General features: G+C 41.0%; 1 protein-coding gene across 3 annotated transcripts in view; it reads left to right on the forward strand.

Annotated features, from left to right (window-relative positions):
* HMGA2 (high mobility group AT-hook 2) overlaps nt 1-13937 on the forward strand; it is a 213477-nt gene that overhangs the window by 25420 nt on the left and 174120 nt on the right. The window lies entirely within an intron of this gene.

Consider the following 13937-nt stretch of genomic DNA (forward strand, 5'->3'; position numbering starts at 1 on the left):
AGGAGAGAGGGCTTGCTTAACTGTGAGTTGAGAGGAAGAAAAAGGAAATTACCTGATCTATGGTAGAGAGAGAAGCCCTGTGCATGGGGCTATAAGACTCTCTACAGTACCATTAACCACAGATTCCTCTGTCTATCCCCTCTTTCCTTTCCCAGTTCTCCTGCAGCTCCAGTTCATTCCCCCTGAATTCCTGCTCTCCCCTCCAGTTCCTGGTGGGGTCCTGCTTGCAGTGCTGCACCTTGACCTTTCAGGGAAAGGCTACACTGACTGGAGCATCCCCTGCTGGCTGCTGCCCCATTAGCCGGGCCTGGCAGGGGCCACAGGAGCTGTGATGGAGAAGGTGTGGGTGCGGGCAGCTATAGTGCATGGGGAACCCCAGCACGTCCAGGTGTAGCTGGTTATTGTAGCAGCACGGGGCAGGCAGCCCTGCAGGGCCTGAGTGCTGCCCCCTTCATAGAGACGCTTCCAGATCCGTGCCACATGCATTTCCCATAACTTGAAGCATCAGCCTCGCTCAGTTTTTCTGCTGCGGGGAGAAGGGCTTAGGTTGGCATGTTCCCTCCCCACCGCTGGTCCGGGCAGAGCTGGTTCAGGGGCAGAAGGTGGTCCTGCTTTGTCCAAAGTTAACATGCTCTACAGGGGAGGAAGAGCACAAGTGAAGCGAAAAATAACAAACATCCATCCAAAAACAATCCGCACTGTGCAAAGCTGCCCCCCACAGATAGAGAGGGGTGAGTGGGGGCTGCTGAAGAGGCTGGGTATAGAGAGGAGTTAGGGGAGTAAAGGGTGTGGGGCACTGCTGGGTCTGGGCATAAGAAGGGGCTGAGGGCAGTGGGCAGTGAGTGTAGCAGGGACCAAGCAGGCATGGGGTGCAGTAAGTAGGGGGTGCTGCAGGACCCAGGCATCGGGAGGAGCGGGGGATGGAGCAGTCAGGGAGTGATGCATGGGGCTTGGTATGGGGGGAGGCTGGTGAGGGGCAGAGGGTGGGGGGGGCCCTGAATGGACTGGGCATGGGGAGAGGTGGTCAAGGGCAGCAGGCTGGGTGTTCTGCAGGGACTGAGGTAGTTATGGAATAAGGATGTGAACAACCAGTTGAATCTCTGATAAGCAAATGCTTGTCGGAAAGTTGACATGCTGGTCGACTAGTTGCTTCCCCCTTCCTCTGGCTTCCTCTATCAGAAAGAGGCAGCAAGGAGGGCGGGGGAAAAGGGTCTCTAGTGCGCCCGGGCTGCATGCAGAGTTTCAAAGCGGCAGCTCTGCATGGAGCCCGAGATCAGCTGGGAACTCCACACTGACCCTGGGCTCCATGTGGCGCTGCCACTTTCAAATGCCGTGGGAAGCATGGGGCTAGTTGGGGAACTCAGACAGTTTGAATCCCCCACTGTCCCCTTTCTCCCTGCAGTGTTTTCGCCTTTGAAGTTTAGAAACAGCCCTGGGGGTGTTGCTACTCTTCAAAGGCAGAAGCTCCCTTATTGACTAATCGAATAGTCAATGCAAATTGCATAGACTTTTCAATTAGCCAATTAATTGAAATTTTACATCCCTAGTATGGGAGGGAAAGATGGTGCAGCAGGCAGAAGGTACTGCAAGGGCTGGGGTGGGCACAGAGAGGGGCCGACGGGGCACAGTGGGTGGGAGGGACACTGCAAGGGTGGGGCACGAGAAGAGGTTGGCAGGGCACAGCAGTGGGGGAGGAGGGAGTGCTGCAGGGATCAGGCATGGAGAGGGGCTGTGAGGTGCAGGGGGCACTGTTGGGGCCAGGTTGTTTTTCGATGGATATTTATATTTGGGTTTTTTACATTATTTTGTTATGTTAAGTTGGTTTTCATATGAATATTTTGTCAGTGTCAACAAGCTCTCTCAGTGAAGCAAAAGCAGCCAGAGAGAGGGGGGTTGGCGAGTGTTGTGAGTAGGGGGCACAGCCCCCTAGTCCTCTATAACATCATAATTACATAATCTTCAACATATGGTTATTTGTTCTGCAATCTTTTGTCATTCTCTGTTCAGAGTGATTCTGATTTTACACACCTCTCCTACAAGCGTTGTCTGTGCCAGTGACTGGTGATGAAGTATTACTTCCTTGTAAAATATCAGGAGGAACTGGCAGTCACAGAGTCTTTTTTTTTTTTGTCATTGCTCATTTGGTTTGTCCAGTGTAGTTCTCCCTTGATTTCTTGATGGAAAAGTGACCTTTGCTTTGTCCAAGAGCAGCCTTAGGGCCACTCTTAGGAAGAGAAAGAGGTGCTACATCTCTGAATGTGGCCATGTGTAGGCTTCCCTGGTTTTGCCTGGAGACTGACAGGGCAGAATTTGGTACATTTATGGAATATGGCTCTTGTATATTTTACAGTGTGGCTAGAAGGACTGTACACAAGGGTAGTAGATTTCCATGAAGTCTTTCTCATGAGCTGATTTTCTACTTTACCTGTTGAAGAAGTAGTTTGTTTTCTACTCTTTCAACCCTAGGCAACTTTTAATACATGTATTGTGTAATTTGACATACATTGGGGAAGAAAATACCAAGATAGTAATTCTTTTCATAGCAATTTATGTAAGCTAGTGGTGCTTAATGTGCTCTTTTGTTTTCTTACGAACACCTCGGGAATGGAGGTTGATTGTAACTCTTAAATGTTTGTAACTCTGGTGGTTTTTTCAAAAGTTTACAACTGAACATTGATTTAATACAGCTTTGAAACGTTACTACTTAGAACAAAATGCTGCTTTTAACCATCTTAATTTAAATGAAACAAGCATAGAAACAATTTCCTTACCTTTTCAAATCTTTTTCTTTTTAACTTCTACACTTTTTTTAGAAGTTTATGTTTAACACAGTACTTTACTGTACTAGTTTTTGGGGGGCCTTCTGTTGTTGCCTGATAGCATTCTTTGGTTCCAAATGAAGCGTGTGGTTGACTGGTCAGTTCATAACTCTGGTATTTGTAACTCAGAGGTTCTATATGGACATATCACCATCAGTTTATTCTTTTCTAGTCTGCGGGGGGGGGGGGGGGGGGGGAGGGTCTGCAAGTTGTAGGATCAATTTCTGTTCTTACTTACAGCAATATACATAATAATAGATGAATAAGCTAATAGCTAAATTTGCAGTAACCATGCTCATTTTAGTGGATTTACACCAGTATAAATGAAGCTGACCAACAGAGGTCTGTATACATAGCCTCTGTTTTGGAGCCATTCAAATTATTGATAAATCAGTCAAGTTTAGAATTGTGTGTTTTACATCCTGTCTGTTTAGAATAACTGCTTAGTGCTTAAAACTCATTTAAACTGGTAGTTCCTGTATACCAGAAAAATGGCAACTTTATCCACTATGTTATCTTAATCCATCTTGATTGCTACATCAATTATCCTAGTAAATATCAATTTGGGAGCTTTTACAAGTTGCAATACAAACACATATGTGAGCTTTGCTATTATGATCTTATCGAAGTTGCACTGTGCTAACCTATTCTTGGGGTTTCCTTAGTATTCACACAGATCTCATTTGTACTCTGCCCACTCATAATGAGTTGTTTCCTGTTAACGATGCCTTGAGAAATCTGCTCTGAAATCTTTTTTCCATAATTTGTCTGATATAGCACTTGGTTTACAGCATTAAAAAACATACTTCTATGGGGTGCAAGTCTTTATGTTAAAACAGTTTATGCTGTCATTAGGAGCAACAGAGGTCTCCCTAGACTGTGTTTTCCTGATTTTGGAAACACTTCATTCAGAGAACTCATGCTGAAGTCAATGGAAGTTTTCCATGTATAAAACAGCTGTAGTAGCAGACCTTAAATGCAAGACAGAGATTGTTTTAGTAAATATTTCAGGGGGCTATGGTCAAGGAGATTAGCTGGGATCCAGGAGACATAGGGTGAAATTTTAGTATAATTGAAGTCAACAGTCCTTTTTAATTCATCCTTGGATTCTAGTTCTTAGCATACCACTGATTTGTTGTGTGTCTTTATGCAGGTCATTTAGCTTTCTATAAAATGGGTGTTATTTTGCTAGCATAAAACTGAGATCTGATTATGACAAAAATCAACATCAGATATTCAGCTGCTGCATGGATTAAATGTTCTTTGTGTTCTGTTCAATGTTGAGTACATTGTGAGCATATATAGTAATAATAACAGCTGACTCAATAACTTTGGTACACATTTTTCTTGAGTAGGGAAATTTTGGTTAGAGGAAGGTGGAAACACCTTCTACAGATGATAAATAAAGGATGGATCAGACTTGCATATAAATGTATAATGGGATCCACAAAGGGGCTTAGAGTTGCAACACTGAGTGTTATGGTGCCTAATTTTTAGGCACCTAGAAATCACAGGATTGATAGTGCAACCCATAAAGATAAGGTAGGGATCTAGTCTCCCTGTACACTGAATGGGGAGAGGTAGATGCCTAAGCTAGCCAATGGGATATGCGAAAGAGAGAGATGAGTGCTAAACCTGTTCCTCTTTCAGAGACTGAGGGGTATGTCAACAAAAGGTATCCCAAAATAGCTACTTCACGTCCAAGGAACGTGTTCACTATTTCAAAATAATTTTCAAAATAATGGACATGCTATTTCACCATCCCTGTAAACCTCGTTGCACGAGGGATAAGGGATGGCTCGAAATAGCACTTTATTTCAAAATGTGGAATGTGTAGACGCGCAAAATTTCAAAATAGCCTATTTTTAAATAAAATCTTATTTAGATTTTAGAGTGCAGTGTAGACACGTACCCTGAGTTCTAAATCTAAAGTTGTACGGAGGCACCTAGCTGTGCTAGCTAGTGTCCTGGATGGATACAAAATTTGTATCTGCATTTATAGTCAGACAAATGAACGATGGGTAGCCATGTTGACATCCACGGATGCAGATATTCGTGGATAAAGCAGATATCCACAAATTTGCAGGGTTCCAGATACAAAATTTGTATCTACATTACATCCATATACAAAAAAATGAGCCATGAATATATATATTGACATCCGCGGATACAAATATCTGTGGATTAGCATGGCTCTCCTGCTAGCAATTCATAAATGGGCACCCATTGCTTGGAGTAAGGCAGCTTAGGAACTGAACAAGTTTCTTGTAGGAATGAATTAAATGCTACTTCATGCCACAAAAAGTAGAGCATGTAATAGAAGGGTTAAAAGTTGTAAAGTAGACCCCACCACACCTTTCTTGTCCACCTAGATTTTGAATAGGATCTGATCCAGGGAGCACATATATGGGACACATAACTTAGGTGGCAGAATGCTATCTCTCCCAAAGTTGTCAGTTACTAGAGATATGCATCTAGCTGCTAAATGGAGGCAGCAGTGTACATACCCAGAGACAAAAACTTTATATTTAGGTAATTTATACCCTGAAAACTTAGGTTTAGGTGCTTACAAGATTCAGTGAGAATTCTGTGGTTCACAGTAGGGCCAAAACTGGACTTTGTGCATAAATACCTTTGTATATGCCACCCTTGTGTGACACACCTTTTGTTAATTTTTATTTTACAAAAGGATCATGTATATTAGAGTAGATTTGGTTTAAATCATGATTTAAATCACTAGTCAGGAAGACTTGATTTAATCATGGTTTTCTTCATCAAAGTGCATTACTGTTGATTGTCATAATCTTAATATATATTCTTTACAACTCAGAGAGAGATGTAGGCTTCATGTTTAAAAGGTATGCACTACGCATTTTTAAACAGTGATTTTTTCAGATTAGTTTAATGGCTATATCAGAAAATTAATGATTGGTTATTTCATTTGCCAAATGTAATCGAATCAGATATTTATGATGCCATTCAATTCAAACTAGCTTCAATTCAATAGGTTAATTATAAATATTTGGAGGATTTTCTTACCATACTGTATTAGAAGGAGAACATCACCAGACAGATATTCAAATTGTTTTATTTAACTAAAACAACGTTATGTATTCTGGATTTTTGTCTTCAACAGCAAACATATATTGTAACAAAACAAGCATATGAATTTTTGAATTTAGTTAAACATTCAAGTTTTTTAAAATCAAGTTTGTTTTTATTAAAATGGTTTTTAACTAAAATAGTTAAATGAAATATTTTTTTTAAGGAAAGCTAAATTGATTATGTTAGCCAAGTCAACATGAGAAACTTAACATTTTGGCTTCTATTCACTGAACTTTTTGAAATTTTGTACATTTAGGGCACGTCCACACTAAGAAATTATTTTGAAATATCTTATTTTGAAGTAGCATGTCCACAGTACAGGAAAGTCTAGAAATTAGTCCAACGCAAGCTCCCTTAATGTGCACATGCTACCTCAATGTAGAGCCCCAGGAAGCACAGGGGAATAATTACTCTGAATGACTATAGGGAGTAGTTATTTCAAAATAGCAGCAATGGAGCATCCACACTAATGCTATTTCGAAATAACTATTTCAAAATAAGTGTTATTCCTTGTGGAAAGCAGGAATTAGTATTTCAAAATAAACAGCCTGTTATTTTTAAATAACTGGCTTGGTAGTGTGGATGCTCCACTTGTTATTTTAAAATAAGGGAAGTTATTTCAAAGTAACTCCCTGGTGTAAACCAGGTCTTAGAGAGAGGTAAGGGATTGACTCTGTATACAAATTTGCAGAGGGACAACTGGGTTGAGATCTGTTATTTCTCACCTCTATATATTATTTATTTATTTAAAACATATTTTAACAAGCATTTTATCTCTGGAGACACAAATCCACAGTTTGAGAACTGCAAAACTAAGCATCCCTGATGATATCTTCTAGACTGAGCACTGAATTCCACTGGGTAGACAGAGGGTATGTCTACATTACCCCGCTAGTTCGAACTAGCGGGGTAATGTAGGCATACCGCACTTGCAAATGAAGCCCGGGATTTGAATTTCCCAGGCTTCATTTGCATAAGCCGGGTGCCGCCATTTTTAAATCCCGGCTAGTTCGAACCCTGTGCCACGTGTAGCCGGGATTTAAAAATGGCGGCGCCCGGCTTATGCAAATGAAGCCCGGGAAATTCAAATCCCGGGCTTCATTTGCAAGTGCGGTATGCCTACATTACCCTCCTAGTTCGAATTAGGAGGGTAGTATAGACATACCCAGAAAGATTAACTGAAATAAAGTATACAGAAGCCTCTGGAACCTCATAAGATTGGATCCCTAATCTATGAACTATCGGAACTCATTTACAAAACTGTTCTTAAATATTACGGCTATGTCTAGATTGCATGCCTTTTTCGTAAAAGGGATGCAAATTAGACGTATCGCAATTGCTAATGAAGTGGGGATTTAAATCTCCCCTGCTTTATTAGCATAAAAATGGCTGCTTCTTTTTTTCGGCTCGGAGCTTTGCTGGAAAAAAGCGCCAGTCTAGACGCGGATCTTTCGGAAAATAAAGCCTTTTCTGAAAGATCCCGTATCCCTTATTTTAAGAGGAATACGGGATCTTTCAGAAAAGTCTTTATTTTCCGAAAGATCCGCGTTTAGACTGGCGCTTTTTTCCAGCAGAGTTCCGAGCCAAAAAAAGCGGCAGCCATTTTTATGCTAATGAAACAGGGGAGATTTAAATCCTTGCTTCATTAGCAATTGCGATACGTCTAATTTGCATCCCTTTTACGAAAAAGGGATGCAATCTAGACGTAGCCTACATGAATTCAAATTAGACTTTATAATCCCTATTTCATGATGAGATATTTTGAGCTATGATGTATCTTAATTAAAATTATCTTTTTTTCTCAAAAACATTTTATCAAATATCTGATTTAAATAAAAAAATCTGATTTTTTTATTTAAAAAATATTATTGATTTTTATCGATTCTGGTATCAGATGCATACTGTTGCTATTTTAAACATTCAAATAATCCTTACTCTTTTCTAATAATTTCAGCAATAGCAGACAATTTATAAGTCAGACTTGAGGCATCTCTATAACTTTACATCAGCAAAGTATTCTGTGGGGTAGAAAGATCTGGTAACTTGAATTATCTTGCTGTCTGAACTAGTGTAACCCTCAGTTGAGGGCAGACATGGCATTTGTGAGATGCGGGGTGCAGTTAGCTATCACCAGAAAACACATTCAGAATATATTACTCCGTGAGCAAAACTCGTCAGGTCAAGGACCCTGGGTGAAATTTAAGCTCCATTAAAGTCAATAGTAAAACTCTCATTAACTTCAATTGAGCCAGGCTTTCATACCATACATTTACATTTATTATATGTAAATACTTCTGGTGCTGTATAACTAATATTTAGTCTCCTCTAAGTTACACCAACATAGTGTCATTGACTTCAGCTTTTGTGCAGCGGAGAACTTGTCCCTTGATCTGTAAACTCTCTTGGAAGATAGAAGGTTCTTCCTCAAGTGCTGGTCCCTATATATATTCCTCTCTCTGTGTACATGTGTTCCATGTTGCTAAGACTGGAAAAGTTTTGCTAGTATTGTTGGACTGTGCCTGTGCTTTGGTAGTAATGTTGGTCTGTTCCTGGTCTGAAAAGAAACCCTTCCAGTGTCCATGCTACATTCTGGGCCCTGTACATTGAACCTATAAATAGTATAAACTAAATACTGTATGTAGAAAAAATTGTAGTTAGTTTTGTTAATTTATTAGGTATTTAGATTTTGCCCATTCTCTTTCATCTCTCGGGTACAGGACACCAATGGTGCCCATGATTCTGGGCTTTAAGGACTGTGGTTCCTGCCCTGTTCTTTCCTAATCAGCAGTGACCAGCAGAGGTACCTCTATTGCCTCAAGAAAGCTTGTATCTCCACACAGTGCAGTCTTTGCCACTTCTTCCTTCCTTAAAGCCATCAAGTGTGGGAATTCAGCCTCAGGAAGAACTTCCTGGAGCAGGATATGAGGCCCAAGTTAGATCTGGGCCAGGCAGAATCCCTTATACAGAGGACCGAAGCATGGAGGAGTGTGCCACCAAGCATTGCCACTCTGGACAGAGAGGCAGGAAAAAGAAGACCCAAGGACTCCTCATCTCTGGGTCATTCTGCAGGCATGAAATCCCCCTCTAGATCCATTTCAAAGGGGAGGGCTGAATCTCTGGCACTCTAGAGATCAGGTGATTCTTTGGACCCAGTGCAGGAAAGCTTGAAAACCATCGAGGCCATGGTACTGACTTGCAGGCTGCAAAGACTAAGAGCACCTCCCCTTCAGCACCATTGACTGGAGATGGTCGTTGGTATTGAGTAAAGCGAGGCATTCAAATCTGGAGCTACTTCACACCTGCCTGGTATTTGGATGGGTGTCATACCTAGTGCAGAAGTGTTTGATGACTGTTAAAGCCACCCTTACCAATAACAGGTAAGAATCCATGAGAAGGCATTACTTAGTTAAGTGGAAAGAGTTGTTGTTTGGTTTCAGCATCACAAAACCTCCCCAGAGGAAATGGTCATTGCTACTAGTTTAGACTGTCTACTTGCCTGGAAATCCCTTGGTCTTTCCCTGAGCTCCCTACAGTTCATTAGTGATTAGTGACGCTCATCCTCTTATTGATGACTATTCCATCGTCACACATCTAGTGATTGGGTGATTTCTGAAAGGCTTGCTCAAAATCTTCCCTCCACTAGCCAGACCTATTTCAACATGGGATTGCAACTTTTCAGCACTAACTAAACCAGCATTTGAATCACTAGTGACATATTTACTGTCCTGTTTATATCTCTGAAGATCACCTTCCTGGTGAACATCACTTTGGCTAGAAGGATAAAATGAGGGAAACACAGAGAACTGACCCACCTTATACTATAGTCCATAAAGATAAGGCTTCATTGAACACCCAAAGTTTATCTCTAGAGTAATCTTGAACTACCACATGAATCAGAAGATAACGTAACCATGTTTTGCCCTAAGTCCCATACCACCCATGAGGACAGAGATTCTCTTCTCTGGACCTACGTCTGGCACTGACATTATATCTTCCAAAAACAAAGCCCTTTAGGAGATGGTCTAAGGTCTTTGGGCACTAACAGAACATAGGAAAGGACAAGAGTTATTTTCACAAAGACTCTCCAAGTGGATATCGGGCTATGTCTTTCTCTCTTATCAATTACCTGTTGCCACCTCCACCTTATAGAGTGAAGGCCCACTTCTCCAGAGCAAAGGCCACTTCAGTTGCCTAGCTTTGGTATGTATCACTGGATATGACTAGAATTTCACATGGCTCGAACCACAAGGCATTATGCCCTGGTTTATACCTCCTCAGCTGTGTTCCTTGTGCATCATTGGGTCAGTCTGACATTTCCATGTTCAGTTCAGACTAGTGAGTGGCTGAGAGACCCCTTGCCGTGAAAAAACTTTGGTGCCTCACAGTGCTTTGCTGCTGTAGCTTCCAATATGGGCATCTCATAAACAACCAAATAACATGCAGTTCAGACGGTGAGCATCTGTTTATAGCTACAGCCATAGTCCAGCAACTTTGACCCCAGCAACCTGTCAGCTCTCAGTGACCTTGATTCCTACCTGCAGGATTATCTCAACTCACTTCCAATCCTGAATTTTCCTCCCAAAGTGTATTTTGCACTCTCCAGACCTTTCCTAGGCAGTCCATATATACTTGGTCCATTTCCCCTTTAAGGGGATCAGTATACAAGAGTTTGCTACCATAAGTGGAGTTACCCACACAGTTCAGTTTAAAGATAACAGTGATTTAATTTTAATTCTTCATGCAGTGCACAGTCAACTTGTGGAACTCCTTGCCAGAAGATAGAGCTAGAAATATTCATGAAGGTTAGGTCCATCAATGACTATTAGCCAGAATGGGTAGGAATGGTATCCCTAATACCTGTTTTTCTGGAAATGGATTTCAGGAGAAGGAGCACGTGATGATTACCTATTGTGTTCACTCCCTCTGGGGCATCTGGCATTGGCCACTGTTGGCAGACAGAATACTGGGCTAGATGTACCTTTGATCTGACCCAGTGTGGCTGTTTTTATGTTACATAATTAGAGAATAAAACAAGTTTATTTAACAAAACAGAGATAGATTTTAAGTGAGCATCAAAGTCAGAAATGGTTACCAGAGAAATAAAGATAAAACCCTCTTTAAACTTCACAAACTAGGCTTGGTTCATGGTGAAATTCTTACCATATACTCCTGTCAAGGCTGATTTCCCACGCTGGCATGATGAATGCAAAAGTGGGGGCCTGCAAAAGTACCCCAAAAACCTTATTTTTTAAGGTATAAAGCTTCCCCCCAAAATCTTAAAAACCTAGATTTTGGAGATAAAAATCTGCTGCCACCAAGTAATGGTAAGAAAAACCAGGGAAGAGATTATTTGGGAAATCTCAGCCCTAGAGGAAAACCAGGACACAAAAATTAACCAATACCAGGTTAATAAAAAAGAAAGAACTTTTATTATCACTACAATACTCCTGTTACAAGCATAATGACTAGATGGAAAAGTCACCAATTAATATACTCATGGGGGACTCCCATGGGCCAAAAACTTACTTACAAAGGAGAGGAAAACCCATTCACAGACATCAGATTCCCATTCCCAAACCATAAAACAATAAAACCTAAGGGTACATCTAGACTACAAGCCTCTTTTGAAAGAGGCTTTTTCGAAAGAATCTTTCAAAAAAGCCTCTTTCGAAAGAGAGCGTCGGGACTGCAACCTCTTCTTTCAAAAAAGTGAGCTGCTTTTTCGAAAGAGAGCAACCATGTAGTCTGGATGCTCTCTTTCGAAAAAGCCCTGTTTTCATTCAAGAACACCTTTTTTTCGAAAGAGCACTTTTGAAAAAAGGCGTTCTTCCTCGTGAAATGAGGAGTACCGCCGTCAAAAGAAAAACTGCGTTCTTTCGATTTAATTTCGAAAGAACGCAGCTGTAGTCTAGACACAGGTGAAGTTTTTTTGAAAAAAGGCTACTTTTTTCGAAAAAACCCTGCAGTCTAGACAAAGCCTAACAGATTTATCTAAACTTTGACCTACTTACAGATAGTGAAGAGTCTTTTCTTGGAGACAGACATGATGTCTGTTCCCCTCAGTAGCTGAAGAGAAACTGCCCAGGGACAAAGGAGGGAAAAACCCAAACATTCCTTTGTCCTAGTTTGAAATTCCTACCTGCATTTCTATTGGCTGACTGCTACCAGGCGAGGTACAGTTAACCCCTTAGTCCCCAAGCTGCTGCCCACCCCTCATGATCATAACAACTCCCAACAATAAGGTTGAGCAAATTTCTGATCAGGGTTTTTTCTCTCTGTGGTCTCTTTTTCTTGACTATACTTACAGAATTTCAATCTAGCTGTAAAAAACAAATGGTACGATGCACAGAAGCCTATGTTAATGCATCATTAAGGTTATAACTTAAATCATTCAAATGCAAACAATGCACTATTCCAAAATACCCTTAATTCTGTCCTGTTTCACATAGAGCATCCTTTGCATGTATTGCCTCTTTCCTTGTGTTCATGTACCTGAACTCCTATTTACTTCAGTGGGAATACTGGAATGTGCAAAGAGATGTCTATTCAGACTGCTTAACAGGTTTCATTTGTTTGTTTGCCTCTGCTTTTGGGTAAAACCTGTTAGTGTGTGTTAAAAAGGCACTCCTAAAAGGTATGTCATATAAAGTGCAGGGACTGATTCTTTCCTGCATCACACCTTGTGTCTTCATTTCCACCTGTGCAAAGGGGATTTTACTTCCTCTATGATCAAGTCTGACAGAATATGCAAGACAGGGAAGAATCATATTCACATTCATTCCCTTTCTTCTCCTCCGGTTCTGTATTTGAATATCCCTTTTCCTCATTCAGAAGTACATAAATGTCATGAGTATGAGCCTTGAGAAAGGTCTGGTTTGTAGTAATCTGAGCATAAAGCACTTGAAAAATTGGAAAGGACATTTATTTAATTAAAAACTGTCTGAGTGGATTTATTTGGAAACTATCCAAGAAAATATTCATCTGCTCCAAGACTAAATATGAGAAATTTCAGGTAACCTTTTAGAAAGTCATACAGCAGGCAGCAAAAAATAGGCATTTAGAATGAACATGTTTTCTCAATCTTAACTGTAGAGCTAATCCTGCAGTGTAGCCTATATAATATGTAAGCAGCATTATTAGAGCAGGCAACTGGGAATCTGCATGGCTGGTTCTTTTCCAGGATCTTCCATTAACCAGATGGGAGCCAGATTGTACCCTTCTGATCTGATATAGTGTTTTCAGTGTAGGGAAGGAGAGTGCAAAGGTGCCCTGTTCCTTATATTTCACAGGAATGGGGCACAATGATAGTTTCTGTGTTGGGGAGGGGAGGCAGGATACTTACTCCCATCTAACTGTGGTGACACCCGTTAGCCTTTGGAAAAGATATCCCTTCCAATGCTTCAGTGTGGATCCCATGATGGTGTTTGTACTACAGAGGCTGCCTCTCTGCTGTTTGGCTTTCTCTGTGCTCTCCCTGTACTGCATTATCTTGATCATTCTACAGAGTGTTAAAGAAACACCCCTTCCTCCCCTCCCCCCACCCTATTTTTATTTATTTCTGTGGATAGTGATAATTGTCAGAAGGAGAATCATCTTCTGCAATCTGAGCACTGGCATAATCCATTGTTGTCCTTGATTGTGACAATGCATAGCATCAAGTGATAGAACTTCTCCACACCATAATGACTAGAGCCCTGCAAATCTGTGGATATTTGCTTTATATTTACAGAGATCCATATCCACCAATCATTTCTGCAGATCAAAGACTCTAATAATAATGTCTTTAGGCAGGGTATAGATTTCACTGTCTGTACCTAGGATGTTAGTGTGAAACTCTGCATTGGATAGCTTTCTTGACTATAGTTCTGGTTTCATCTCTCGCAAACCATTACAAGTAACTTGAGCCCCAATTGTCCGGAAAATGAGAGGTGCATAATTAGCGGTGACTAATTAATTAGCATTCAGCTGTGTACCATGGAACTAGAAATGGTATTTGTCCAAAGATCTCTGCTC

The sequence above is a fragment of the Pelodiscus sinensis genome, chromosome 1, assembly GCF_049634645.1.
Source record: "Pelodiscus sinensis isolate JC-2024 chromosome 1, ASM4963464v1, whole genome shotgun sequence".
In the NCBI taxonomy this organism is placed as follows: domain Eukaryota; kingdom Metazoa; phylum Chordata; order Testudines; family Trionychidae; genus Pelodiscus; species Pelodiscus sinensis.